Source organism: Microcaecilia unicolor, chromosome 2 (genome assembly GCF_901765095.1).
Source record: "Microcaecilia unicolor chromosome 2, aMicUni1.1, whole genome shotgun sequence".
Taxonomy (NCBI): Eukaryota; Metazoa; Chordata; class Amphibia; order Gymnophiona; family Siphonopidae; genus Microcaecilia; species Microcaecilia unicolor.
This window is the reverse complement of record NC_044032.1, coordinates 318,714,355-318,726,927: the sequence shown is the minus strand read 5'-3', so window position 1 is coordinate 318,726,927 and position 12,573 is coordinate 318,714,355.

Genomic DNA, 12,573 nt, shown 5'->3' with positions numbered 1-12,573 from the left:
AGTGGTTCATTTGATCAGGGCAATCTTCAAGCCTTGGTCTGTTACAATGAATCCCGTAAAACAGGAAATTCTAGGGATAAACATTTAGCTGCCATAAACAAGTTCATACTTATCTCTCGAAACGAGCATGATAAAGCTCTGGCTAACTCAGATTGTAATCAAGCCCCCTGTCAAGAGGCAGTGACACCTACTGCCCCACCACCTTATGATGCAGCAGCTGCTGCTAGTCCTGCCAAGCTGCTACCATGTGCAGTGGGATATACCCCAATACCCCCAGGATACTGTGATAAACCTGTAACGGATTCCCAGTCACAGGTTTCTCAGGGGTCTCAGACGGTGACCTCCTCGTCCCAGGGATCACAGACGGTGACCTCCAGCATCTCATAATCCCTTCAGTACCGTATCCCCCCCCCCCTTCTCCAAAGCTTAAAGAAGACTGAGCAATACATGGTGTGAGATTGCAGGTGAAAGGGGATCTGGGAAGTGTTTTTAATTACCCCTCTCTAGACCCCCGCAGGACCCTTGCCCACGGAGGTGTACAGAGGGTTTGTTCTTCTAGGATCTTGTTGATCATCCCCTCCCTAAATTCCAGTGAAACCCCATTCCATGGTGTTACGAATCGGGGTTCTAAGTAATCAGGTAGCTATCACTTTCAGAGGAATAACTGCTGTTACGTACAGAACCTATTCCTTAGGAATTGATACCACAGGCAGGGATCCTATAGGCAAATTTCAGATTATTCCCCCTCCCCAACCAGAAAAGAACCCCTTAATGCCAACAAAGATCCCTGAAGTAAAGATTCCCTATCAAGTTGTACCAATTAATAATTCCAAAGATTTAATGGCACTAGAAACTGGGTTTGGGGATACTAATCTGTGGCTCGAATGGGCCCATTATACCACAAAGAGTTTGAATGTTTCTAACTGTTATTTTTGCGCCCATGCAAGGGCAGAACCTACAGTAGTCCCCTTTCCTTTAGATCTTTACAATGATCCAGATGGTTTTTGGTGTATGTTAGAGCTGTTACAGGTAAAGGAAGAAATTAATCAGTCTTGTCAACATCTCGACAAACATCATCCCTACTTGCCCCCTCGGATGAGTGTACCACCCGCATTCAGGATTCCAGACCCTGCTACAAGATATCATACATGTCTGGAACGATATGGAGTTAGAAATACACGGTTTCTGGGAAATTTGACCAATTGCAATACCACCCTAGAAAGAGGAGCTCTGCGAGGTCTGAACCTCACAGACTTTTCACAGGCTAGAGCAGATGTATGGTGGTATTGTGGAACCCACACCATCCACCATACACTTCACAGAAGCTGGACAGGCAGATGTGCCCTAGTCAAATTGGTAATTCCAATAATTATAGCATCTTTGATTCCTCCTCATACCAGCTCTTCCTCACGAGTGAAGAGACATGCAATGCCTGGATCTTTTGATGATCGGGTTTATATAGATGCAATTGGAGTTCCAAGAGGGGTCCCTGATGAGTTCAAAGCCAGAAACCAGATTGCCACAGGATTCGAATCTGCCTTCTTTTGGTGGTCTACAATCAACAAGAACGTAGATTGGATTAACTATATATATTACAACCAGCAGAGATTTGTAAATTATACTAGAGATGCTGTTCAAGGAATTGCAGCACAGTTAGACGCCACTAGCAGAATGACGTTAGAAAATCGATTAGTGCTTGACCAAATACTAGCGGCCGATGGCGGGGTGTGCCGCAAAATAGGTACACAGTGTTGCACCTTTATCACCAACAACACTGCTCCAGATGGATCAATTACCAGAGCTTTGAAAGGCCTTACCTCACTGTCAAAGGAATTGGCTGAGAACTGGTGTTGATACATCTTGGACTGGTTGGATGGATAAAGCCTTTGGTAAATGGAAGACATTTATCATCTCTGCAGCCACCACCATAATCATAGTGGTTGCAATTTTTGTATTAGTAGGATGCTGCATAATCCCTTGTGCTAGAGGCTTAGTAGAACGCTTAATTGAAACTGCGATAACCAAGAAAACAACCACAGGACAATATGTCCTGTACGAAAATCTCCTTCCCAATACCACAGGAGATAACACATTGGACTATCTCCCTATGAGATGGACCAATCGCTATGCAAATGCTAGAGACAATGTAGAAATGTCTGCGACTGTATAATCAATTAAAAGCACACAGGGATGCAATATAATAACGTAAAGCTTTATAAAATGATGTGATCAATAATCAATATGACTATGTAATCCATGCAAATGTATACTCAAAATATAATCAGTATATAACCAAAGAATTAATGATTATTAGCAATATATATACATACATATGTACGAGTAAGATTAAACCTGCATATTAATAGGTTGAAAGATATTATTGTTGTAATCATAGTATGTTACTTAATCGCAGATATGGGTAAGCCCCAAGAAGGATTGGAATAACCGAAGTAGTGCCTATGTTGTGACCTGAATTCCAAAATTCTGACCATACCGGTTTTCAATTAGACTCTCCAATTCGATAGTTTTATAGGATACCTTCTGGAATGGATGGTACCATGGTACGTTAACCCTGGTGTCACCCTATGAGATAGGGTGAAGAGGGGAATGTTAATATGTGTCCCAGCTTGAGACCTATCCACTAGAATAGTGGTGGGCCAAGTTACATAGCTTAAACAGCTGAAAAGCACTGACTAGGCCTGATAACCAGCTGATGGCTTTATAGCAAGAGCAGGACTGCTTGGTGAGTCTTATTGAAACCTGGTACAACTTTCAAATTGAGTGTAATACTTAAGATGTAGAAATTAATGACAAAAATGGTAAAAAGCTTGGTTCTTAAAATGGTGTCTGTCTTTATAACATGGCTCCCAGGATCACAAGATAGAAAGACATAGATCTCTCTCAGTATTAGGAAAGAGGTTTTAAAAGTGTTGAAATTGGCACTATGAAGAAATCTTTGAGAGGAAGGGCAGGTGGGCACCTGACCTGCGGTTAAGTATGAAGAAAAATTAGAAAAAAAAGTCTCTCTCCAATTGACTTGTATGGGGACGAAATACTATACAAGAAATGCAGAGCTGAGCTAAAATCGGATTCTTTCCCCACCGAAATCTCTGAAGGCGAAGCTCTGGCCGGTTGAACCCAGAATCTGTCTGATGTTTGTACCAACTTGAAGTCCTGATTTGGGTGAGAATAAAAGACTATTTCTTTCACTAAACTGCTTCAGTCCCTGTTTCAATCTCTTTTCTCTCCTCCACCTGTTTCACAGAATACTGCACACACAAGTAAGATTCTCTCTCACTTACATAGATTTTATGTGGGAACATAAATGGCCAAAGATACACTTAGATCCAGAGAGACAGAAAGCTGTGGTCATGGGAGTTAGATTTGAACTGCGCCGTCACCCCCCCTACGCCTCCGTGACCGGAGGCGCTCCTTAGAACCCCGATTCGTAACACCATGGAATGGGGTTTCACTGGAATTTAGGGAGGGGATGATCAACAAGATCCTAGAAGAACAAACCCTCTGTACACCTCCGTGGGCAAGGGTCCTGCAGGGGTCTAGAGAGGGGTAATTAAAAACACTTCCCAGATCCCCTTTCACCTGCAATCTCACACCATGTATTGCTCAGTCTTCTTTAAGCTTTGGAGAAGGGGGGGGGGGGGTGATACGGTACTGAAGGGATTATGAGATGCTGGCCACCTGGAGAGAGGGAATAGAGGAAGGAAAGATGATGGCCATCTTGGCAGATGCTGGCAAAGGTGGGGGAAGGAGAGATGCTGAACTACGAGAGAGGGCATTCCTGTGGGGATGAGGGAACACAAGTGAAAGTTTGCCTAGGCCAGTGATGTCCAAACCTATCCAAACGTGTCCTAGGAGGATCCTAGCCAGTCAGGTTTTCAGGCTATCCACAATAAATATTCATAAGATCAATTTGCATATACTACCTTCTTGGTATGCAAAGCTATCGCTTAAATATTTTCATTATGGATAACCTAAAAACCTGACTGGCTGGGGTTCATCCAGGACAAGCTTGGGAATCACTGGCCTAGACAGGCAGATGCCCATTAGCTGGCACTGAATAATGAATAATAGCCATGAGCAATGGCTGGCATTGAATAACAGCCATGAGTTATTTAGCACAAGTTTCTGCTAGCTTGACACAGATAATGTTACATTTTCCCCATTTTTCTTGACAGAATAGATCAACCTCTTGAGTTATCTATTAGCTGCAGACTTCACATCTTGCCAAAGATTTTCGATTCAGTTCTGTGCTTTGAGGATATTTAACCTTCTTGTTGAAATACTCCATTGTTGTTCTTGTTTTGTGCTTAAGACCATTGTTATGCTGAAAGGTGAATCTTCTTCCCAGTTCCACATTTATGGCAGACTGGAACAGGTTTTCAATCGGTCTCTGCCTGTACTTTGCACCTACATCCTACCCTCCAATTTCACAAGCCTCCATGGTCCACAGTTTGCAAAGCATCCCCACTACATAATATTGCCACCACAGTGTTATCAATTTCTACTTTGGTTTGATCAAATCATAAAGCCTTCTCCCTCAAGCATGCAGTATGTCTTTTCTTTGCAAATGCTATGCAACACATCATGTGGCTTACTTTTTGCTACCTTCTCATACCTGCCGTTTTTGCAGAGTAATTGTGACTTGTTGAACAATCAATATTTTCCCCTGTCTCATCCAGAGATCTCTGAAGTGGTTTTAAGACAGGGGTTATCAGCCCAGTCCTTCCACCTAGTCGGGTTTTCAGGTTACCAACAATGACTATGTATGAGAAAAATTTGCATGCACTGCCTTCACTCTATGCAAATCTATCTCATGCATATTCATTGTGGATATCCTGAAAACCTGACTGGCTAGGTGTATCCAGAGGACTGGGTTGAGAACCCCTGTTTTAAGATAATATTAAGCCTCACAGGGGTCTCAGAAATTTCCTTAACCTATGGCTACTGACTTTGAGGGTATGGCCTCACTGAGGCAGCGGGTTAGTGGTGCTAAACTGTTTCCAGTTTGCAATGAGTGACCTGACAGTGCGTCAAGAGATATTTCAACACAGTGGCATTTTTGTATAGCTTTTCTTCAACCTGTACTTTCACAGCAGTGCTTCTTATCCCAGTCCTTGGGGGCACACCTAGTTGTTTTCAGAATATCCACAAAAATGTAAAAACATAGTAGATGACGGCAGAAAAAGACCTGCATGGTCCATCCAGTCTGCCCAACAAGATAAATTCATATGTGTATACCTTACCTTGATTTGTACCTGTCTTTTCATGGCACAGACCGTATAAGTCTGCCCAGCAGGATTCCCCGCCTCCCCACCACCAGTCCCGCCTCCCATCACTGGCTCTGGCACAGACCGTATAAGTCTGCCCTCCACTATCCTTGCCTCCCAACCACCAACCCCTCTTCTCCCCACCTGCTCCGCCACCCAATTTCAGCTAAGCTTCTACTACTACTATTTAACATTTCTAAAGCTCTACTAGGGTTAAGCAGCGCTGTACAATTTAACATAGAAGGACAGTCCCTGCTCAAAGAGCTTACAATCTAAAGGACAAGTGTACAGTCAGTACAAGTAGGGGATCCATTCCTTCTGAACAGGATTCCTTTATGTATATCCCACGCATGTTTGAATTCCGTTACCGTTTTCATCTCCACCACCTCCTGCGGGAAGGCATTCCAAGCATCCACCACCCTCTCTGTGAAAAAAATACTTCCTGACATCTTTCCTGAGTCTGCCCCCCTTTAATCTCATTTCATGTCCTCTCGTTCTACTGCCTTCCCATCTCCAGAAAAGATTTGTTTGCGGATTAATACCTTTCAAATATTTGAACGTCTGTATCATATCACCCCTGTTCCTCCTTTCCTCCAGGGTATACATGTAGATGAGATTGCGAGAGATAGATCTGCATACAAAGGAGGCAGTACACCACAACTATTCGCCGATCACCACAACTATTTGCCGACAGATCAAAATAAATCAATTAGATTTCACCAAATAGGGGTTTGAGATCTGGCCCTTACATGGTTCAAATCCTATCTTTCACATCATTCATATATACTTCAATACCAAGAAACACAATCTATGCCATTTTCACTCAACTCTGGAGTCCTGCAAGGATCTATGCTATTTAACATCTTATTGGCACCACTTCTTACAATTGCTCAGACCCTAGGTGTCATAAAAAACCTAGCCACCCGCCTGGGGTAAGCCCCTGGCCACTTAGAGATCTATCCCCAGCACAGCTCAGGTCTGCCTGCACTTGTGCTGTACACTAGCACCCTCCTCCCACTGACTGGGTCTCAACCACCTCTGGGTGAGTCTCCCGCTCTCAAATTATCCCCAGTGATTTCTAGGTTATTGGAGGCCATATTCCCAGTGGTCCCACAGTTCCCAGAAAGCACTCACAGACCCAACACACAAACCACCAGGATTCTTCATCAGTCCAGACAGCAAAGTCAGCAAACTGAAAAATGTTTATTGTCTTAAAAATTAGAACAATGAACAGAAAATGTGCAATCAGCAAACAATAACAGGTAACTGAAATATGGATCAATTATAACACTAACTAAACATTTGTTTACTTTCTAAAAAGTACCTGGGGAGATCAGGGAATATGCTGCTCACAGGCCTCAGCAAAGAGATATGTCTCTCTCTTCTCCCTGGCTAAGACGGGGGCAAAAGCTAATACACTCCAAATTAAATTGAGCTCCTGTGCCAATCAAAATCCAAAACAACACGTTTGAAAGTATACTGCAGACTGCCTTTCCAAAAGGCTTAAACAAAGAAAACATCCTTGGTTCTGAAGCAGCTTCAAAATATAAACATGCACCACCTGCTGGCCAAACTACTATTACTACTACTATTTAGCATTTCTGTAGCGCTACAAAGCGTATGCAGCACTGCACAAACATAGAAGAAAGACAGTCCCTGCTCAAAGAGCTTACAATCTAGAGAAATACACTTCAAGAATTAAGGCAGTTTTACAGGCTTAAAAAACCCACTGTTCTGTCACACTAGGTTTTACAGCATACGTGTACGGCGATGATATCCAGTTACTCCACTACATTGATCCAACAAACATTCAAATGATTCATAGTCTCAACTGTAATTTCACACAGATCACTAATTGGTTACAGCACAATAAAATTATTCTCAGTCCCGAGAAATCAAGATGTGTTCTTTTTTTCTAATTCGCCGAATGAAACTCTTGTACACCCTATCCTTCTCAACACTGCTACTGTCTCCAGCATATAATACTAGGTGTCATCCTTGATGAATTTCTTTCCTTTCCTTCTCAGATCTCTAATGTGATTACAAGCTGCTTCTATAGACTCAGACAAATCCACTCTGCTCACTAATTGACCCACCGGCATTAAACATTCTCATACACTCTTTTGTACAAAGCAAATTGGATTACTGTAACTCATTATACTTAGGCCTGAAATCTACTGATATCAGATGACTGCAAATAGTTCAAAACACTGCCATCAAGTTAATCACTGGGAAAAAGAAATTTGATCACGTCACTCCTGAAAACAGCCCATTGGCTTCCTTGGCCTCACCATATCATTTATAAGATACAACTGGCTGGGTGTAACATAGTAACATAGTAGATGACGGCAGAAAAAGACCTGCATGGTCCATCCAGTCTGCCCAAGACAAACTCATATGTGTATACCTTACCTTGAATTGAATTTGTACCTGTCCTTTTCAGGGCACAGACCATATAAGTCTGCCCAGCAGTATTTCCCGCCTCCCAACCACCAGTCCCGCCTCCCAGCACCGGCTCTGGTACAGACCGTATAAGTCTGCCCTCCCCTATCCTCGCTTCCCAACCACCACCTTTCCCCCACCTGCTCCGCCACCCAATTTCAGCTAAGCTTCTGTATTTCAAGAACTGGGTTGAGAACCACTGCTTGAAATAACTTTATCCTAGAGTTTGTTCTTCATGTTTAGATCTGTGCTTCAATGCAGTTCATATAACATTCAGGAGTATTCAAATCAGCTCAACTACTGTGATTGCATACAGCAGTGGTTCCGAAAGTTTTTCGGTTCAAGGCACCCTTAGTGTCGGAGAAATTTTTTGCGGCATCCCCCTCCCTCCCCGGCCACACAGGTCTCTACCACCACCCCCCCACTACACATCATGTCCACTATTTCTCCCTCTCTCCCCCATTCACCATCTCTCCCTTCCACCCCTATGTCCAACATTTCTCCCTCTCTGCCCCTCTCCCCTCTCCATGCAGCATCTCACCCTCTCCTCGACCCCCCCCCCCCCCCATATACAAGATAAAAATGAAGGATATTAGGTTCTTATAAAAGGAGTAGATTGAGGGCAACCAATATTTTCTAGATGTTTCAGTAAAGCTGTTACCTGTTTTCACTGATATTTCAAAACAGGTTTTCCTTGTTCAAAAATACATATAAATTTATGGTTTGCCCTATTCCTCCAGGTCACTGCTGTTAAGGTGAGGTTAAACCATATCCCTTTTTATGCTGACTTTCTCGATACAATCTGTCAAACAACCTGGGAGTTCTCACATGAAGTGCCATAGAGCCAGACATAAAACAATAAAAGCCCTTGTCCTGCGACAATAGAGCTTACCTTCAAGTATCAGCGTCTGTCTCCTTCCCTTTTAGTCTATTGCTGATTGGATATTGCAGGCAGGTGTAAACCTTATCCCTTTGGAGCAACCCAAGTCTCTTTATTCTGTCTCTCCAGACACTGGACAGGAGGGACCCGATCTTTATTCTCGGCGCCTTTCGGCTGCTTCCCCCACCACCCACCTTCCCAGCATTAGAGATTACAGCTCAGCTGTGATTGGTCACGGAGCCTGTCTGGCGCCTAAAAGGGCGATCCTGATTTGGAAACAAAGAGCCTCACTCCTTGCTTCCCAATCAGGATCACCCTTTTAGGAGCCAGACAGGCTCCATGACCAATCAGAGCGCACAGTCTAGGAAATGCTGGCATACAGGTATCCTCTAACTTATTGTGGGCAGTGTTAAGACAATTTTGGGGGGACAGGTCTAATTCAGGTTCATTGTTGATGTTGACAAAGGGCATGAAGACTAGGCAAATAGGCAACGAAGACTTTGTGATTTCATGTAATAACCTTATATAAATAGTAGTAATGCTAGTAGTATTAACTTTTTTAATTGAATGTATAAAGCAGATTTATTGTTCTTCTGTGTTGAAAGTGTAGAGTTATGTTTTGTAGATCAGTGAAACAAACTCCTACTTTATGGGTTCTTACACTAAAGATTAGCACAAGTTGATGACAAGGCAAGGGGATCCAAGATGGCCGCACCCTACTAAGATGCTGTGAGCCTCGATCTTTCCGTTGTCAAAATACTGCTGAAACGAAGATGAAGATTAGCGGCTAGAGCTTCCCTGCTACCTCCCTCCTTACCTGGTCCCATGGATCGTTTTCTGAGACCTTATGGTTGGTCACGATGGTGGAACGCCACCAGTTGGGAACGCCGGCGATTGGGAGATTTCGGCTTCCCCTGGTCTTGAAATCACCTTGAGCCCCACTGCACGCACTCCACCTCCCCAGCCGATAGGTGCAAGTTCCATCCTCTCTGAATCGACGGGGTCCCCCTTGGATGGTGTTAAGGGCCCAGAAGAACGTCATGAGGAAGCTTTGTTTACATCTGAGAAAGGAATGGAGGGCAGTTTGCCCATAGAACCTCCGGAGAATGAGGGGAGAGGAGCTGAGGGACAGAGTGAGACCCGTGAGCAGTCTTTTGAAAGGTTTGAAATGCCTAATGAGTTAGTAGTTAAACCAAAAGAAGTGACATTAGATGCATTATGGGATTTAGTTTCTAACCTGGGACAAACTTTCTTAAAACAGATTAACGAGGTGTCACCGAAAATAAAATCCTTGGAAATTATTTACAAAAAAATGAGGAGGAGATTAAGGTTTTAAATGATAAAGTTGAAAAAATGGATCAAAGAATTATGAAGTTTGAAACGATACAACCTACAATGATAAAAGACTTGACGAGTCTCAGGACGAAAATGGAAATGTTTGATAATTACACTAAAAATCATAACCTGAGATTTGTTAATTTTCCTAGAGTACAGAATGTTGCTCCTCTTGAGATGTTAAAACGCTATATGCGGGAAGTTTTGACTACACCAGAGCAGAATTTACCACCATTCACCCAGGCATATTATATTCCTGGGAAGGACCTGAATCAATTGACTGAAAATCCGATAGATGTTTCTCTTTTGCTTGAGACTTCTGACACTGAACTTGCAACAGCCGCTACATTGGTGGTGACAGTCACATTATTGCCAGATAAAAATTGGATTTTCCGTATGTTTTTCCGTAATAAAGATAAAACTTTTTTAGGTTTTAAAGTATTGTTATTTCCTGGTGTCTCTAAAGAGACTAGACGACGGAGAAAACAATTCTTGCTCCTTAGGCCTGAAACTTTGCACTTGGGGGGCACCTTTTTTTTAAGATACCCCTGCAAGTGCATAGTAAGTCTTAGGGAGAAGAAATATGTATTTACAGAACCTGCACACGTATCGGCACTTATAGCCTCAGCAAAAATGGACAAGCGTTAAAGAAAAGAATTAACTCCACTTAGTAGTGTTTGCATTATCTAATATAATAAAATGCACCGTGAACATTCTGAGGACAAAGATTCTGAAGTCACAGCACACGATAAAGGGTTCATGGTTTCATGGTGGTGAAGCCATCCGACATAACACGGACCTATCAGAAGGGACCTATCAGAAGGGGCTTGCCCACTAACAAAGCAGAACTGTTACCAGGCAACGGAATGCAACATAGAACTCACCTATCAGAAGAAAAAAAACAAAAGAAGGGAGGAGCATTCAGCTGTAGAATGCCTCATTGTCTGAGCAGCACAGAGAGCAGACGAACGCCGCTGGAAACAGAGAATATCCCAGCACTGGGTATGTACACAAATATTGTTGTTGGACCCGGGGAAACAGGAGTACAGCGTGCCCCTCGCCATCTGCAACGTGCGCCGCCACCTGCAAAAATTAAACCTGACCTAGCCTGCATCACAGACTGTCCCAGGCGGGGGGAGGAGTAGGGAAACTTCCCTACTCCTCCCCAGCCTAGGATTCGGTAGAGACTGGCTAGCAAACTGCTTGAATATACAAAACCGCTAATTCCTTCAATATACAAAACCGGAGGCAACAAAGAAAAAAAAAACATTATCACGCACATGCACATAACTGGAATACCTCCCCCCCTTCACCTTCTCACAAACCAAGCAACCCAGGACGTGCAAAACCATCCCACGCCTCAAAAAACCCATCACCCACCTCAAGGATGCACACACCGCGCTGCTTCCCGCTGCGCATTCGTCCTGCATTCCTCCTGCATTGTTCCTACGCTGCTGCCCTATAACGAACCGAAAGAGTGGCGTACTCTCCCTTCCGCAAACCACACCACCCAAAACAAGACGCCGCTGCTTGCCACAAGGACCAAAAATACCGTTAAAACCGACGGCCCCAGACAGTGCTGCTCTCCCGCCAACCAACAAAAAACATCCCCGGCATAAGGCAACCCCTAACCCACCTCAAGGATTCCCCGACCTCAATCACCCCGGGAAAAGACAGCGCCGCTTCATTCAGTGCTTTTCTCTTCAAAGGAAAAACTACAGGAGAAAAAAAAAACTACATGCTAGCACCCGTTTCATTTGTTTCGGAAACGGGCCTTTTTCACTAGTCCTGTATATTTTTCTTTAAATTTTTATTTCTCCCGTAGATTTCTTAAATCTTGGATTCAAAATTTATGGACTTGAGTATCAATTACCTTTTGAAAATGTGAATTTTCTTTTCTTTTTTCCAATGTTAAATGATTTTGTTAATAGATACTTTTCTATACAAGATGTTTCTTGTAATATATTGAATAAATGAATAAATAAATAAATAAATAAATAAATAAATAAATAAAAAAGATTAGCACAAGTTATCTGCAGCAGAGCCCATAGAAATAAAATGGATAACTTGCTCTAACCTTTAGTAAAAGATTCCCTTAATGCACGTTGAAAGTATTTTTTAAACAGCAGAATGAACAAACTGTATATGGACATGAAGACTTTTACAAGGCACTGTACATACATCTTTCTCTAAAATTCACTGTTCTATAACTTTGGATTAGGTTGTACTTTTAAATTGTGTCACAATATTGTTTGCCGTCATGTGGTAGAAATTAGCACAGTTATATGCATATTCACTTTCTTAATACTAGTTCTTTTAAATGGGAAAGTAACTTTTTGGCACTGCTGTTTTCGTACTGCTTTATTGGTACTGCTGTTTGGGAGCAAATAACTTTTGAACACTCAAACAGTGGCAACCAAAAGTCCCCTCCCTGGCACTGTTGGGAGTAAAGTAGTGTATAAATAGCCCTCAGATAACTTGAGAACTTATACAAAAAGAACTTTTGAAACCAGATTTGGTGCAACGTCTTAATTAATTTATTATTTCAAAATAGACCTTTGCAAACAGGGCCGTGCCTAGGGTCTCTGGTGCCCCCCTGCAGACTATCAGTTGCCCCCCCCCCCCCCC